The sequence below is a fragment of the Frankliniella occidentalis genome, unplaced genomic scaffold (genome assembly GCF_000697945.3).
Source record: "Frankliniella occidentalis isolate FOCC.00 unplaced genomic scaffold, Focc_3.1 Scaffold332, whole genome shotgun sequence".
NCBI lineage: Eukaryota > Metazoa > Arthropoda > Insecta > Thysanoptera > Thripidae > Frankliniella > Frankliniella occidentalis.
The window spans coordinates 229,047-231,807 of NW_026267455.1; positions in this window are offsets into that span (position 1 = coordinate 229,047).

A 2,761-nucleotide genomic window follows, 5' to 3' on the forward strand; every position below is an offset into this window, starting at 1 on the left:
AGTGAAAGTGCAGAGAGAAAGTGAAGGGGATGGGCGGGGCCAAGGGACGCGGAGGGGGCCGGCGGGGCGCGGCGAATGGCGCGCGGGCCAGTGGCGCATTGCGGCAGTGCGTGCGGGGCTGCGGGGCGACAGCAGCGACAGGGAGGCCGGGGAGGCCTTATGGGGGAGAAGCCCCGCACTATATGGATGGTCTTAGGGGCGCTGCAAAACGGTGCGAGTGAGTTGTAGAGGGCTGGCCTGCTGCAACTCGAAATGAAAAAGGAAAAACGTATTTTATCGACAAGTATTATTGCAATTATGTACCAGGGCTCGTAAAAGTGCTGGACGATATGGATCAGCCCGCAAGAAAAAAAGTACCCAAATATTTGACTGGCTAAAGTGTCCGAAAAGTATACTTAAAGTATACAAAGAGTACGCTAAAAGTGTTATCCGTGTTATCAGAGTGTGGCCGTCCCAATCTAGTTTACTTAAGTATATTTAATGTATACTTTTTACAAAAGTACACATAGCCACGAGGCTGCAAGTCACTAATCTAAAGTCGAGGGGTGGACCATTTGGATCACGGTGATTTGGATATACTATGTACACACTAAAAAAATATCCCGAAAATATTCCAGATATTTTAAAAGTATTTCAGATACTCCAAAAATATTCCAGATATTCCGTACACCTTAAGTCTGAGTGGTCGACCCCTCGTCTAAGGTGCAGTGAGCCAGCACAGCACGTGACTTTCATGCAACCCAGTGTTCACCTTGGGCATTAGGCAAAACATAAATTAAATGAGGTATTACCTGGTATTGCGGAAACGTGACTGAGCTGCGTCATATTTGTTCTTTTTCCCTGAACATGCAGACGCGCAGATTACAGAGGCCCCCCAGTGGCCCAGCCCACGCCTACTCCGGGCCGGTGGGTGGGGTCAGAGCTGCAGCGCGGGGCGCGGCGCTACGCGGCGCGTGGGGCCCCGCGAGGGTGGGGCGAGCGGTACCCCGGAAGCGCCACGGCCGGGCGGAGGGGGGCTCCGGAAGGGGGTCGCGGAGGGAGCGGCCCGGGCGCGCCGCGCCGCCCAATGGCAGGGGCCCCGGGGCCGCCAAAGTGAACGCCCCCTGACCCCGTTCTGCAGCCAGCAGGAGGCTCGGAGGGATCATCAAGCGGGTTGCGTCGGAGCCAAACCGACGACATTTTATCTGAAGAAATTTACTGAAAGGCGCCTGCAGTCGACTTGGCCCGCACCGCAACGCCAACCCTCGCTGCGTGCAATGCCTTTGCTTTTGCTTTCGCGATGATACATTTTCACAATGTGCTGCAGATTGCGCGCGCACGCATTAATACACGCGCACACACGTGTGTGGGGGGAAGGGGAGAGGGAGGGAGAGGGAGAAGGAGAGAGAGAGGGAGAGGGGGAGAGGAAGAGAGAGGTGAGACGTAATATCATGATTAGCCGGGGTGCGATAGAGACATGTGTTATGGGCGCCGGCCCCGCGCCGCGCCGCCGTGCGGATGTGCAAGTGGTTAGTCTATTATTTACTATAGGGCACAACAGCTGGCTGAGCGTACGAGATTCATTCATAGTTTCTCCCCCCATGGCGCTGCGTGGCACTGCTGCTGCTGCTGCCGTGTGTGTGGGGAGCGGGAGGGCGGATCTAGTTAGGTGAATTAGGGAGATTTCAATGAATAGAGCGCGCGGAAGGGTTGCGGAGAGAGGGAGGAAGGGGCGGAGGGGGTTACACCTTCCCGTGTTTGCCTTATATTATTTGCCGAGTTTATTCCTCGTGTCTTTCACCAGCCCCGTTTTCGCAAACACAACTCGCTCACGAGCACGCCCTTGTTTCACTCACACACACTCACACACACACACACACACACACACACACTATCTCTCTCTCTCTCTCTCTCTCTCTCTCACACACACACACACACAGTACGAGCAGAAAGCGATGCTTTGTTCAGGACGGGCTGCGGCGGGGACAGAAGCCCCGGCGCTCGCGCGCGGACTGTTCGATATGCGACGCCGTCGAGGTGGATAAATAAGGAGCAAACAACAACCTGGCCTGGGCCCCCGCGACCCGCGACGCGCCGCCGCCCCGCCCTGTGCTCGCGTCGCACACAATTGGATCCCAGAAGTTTGACAAAAGTTTTGGCGCGAAATAACGAGCGTCGTCATTAGCCGATGAGACAGGAAGCGCCCCGCCCGCCCCGTGAGAGCGGCGGGAGGCGCGAAGGTGGCGCGGCCGCCGCCCTCGGCGGAGCTGTCCTGCGACAGGGAGGGAGGAGGCTTGCGGTAGGCGCTCGCGAGGCTTTTTTGCCCTTTTACAAAAGCCCAAAACTTTCTGCAAAAAAAAAGGAAAGTCCCGAGGCTTAGTGCAGGTGACTCGCTGATTCCCCAATCTCCCCAGCTGGAAAAACCAAGGCAGTGGCCGAGCGGCCCCACTGCTGGGCCACGGTGGGCTTGGCCGGCTCAGGCACACCCCAGCACACCGGCGGCGGACCCACATGACCTCGGCTCGGCCTCGGCTCCTCGGCTCGGCCTCGGCTCCTCGGCTCGGCAGCGGAGCGGAGATTCCGGCTTCGGGCTCCGCTCTGGCTCCGGCCATATCGGCCCAGGAAAGAGGCAGGGACAGGTGAGGCCGGTGAGGGTTGGTTGTTGGTGGTCATGCTGGATTTAGTCTCGTGAGACCCGATGCCTCACGGTGAGGCGGCCTCACTGAGATCGCTTGCCTCAGAGGTTTTTGAGGACTGTGATTGGCTGAAAACCTCTGAGGCA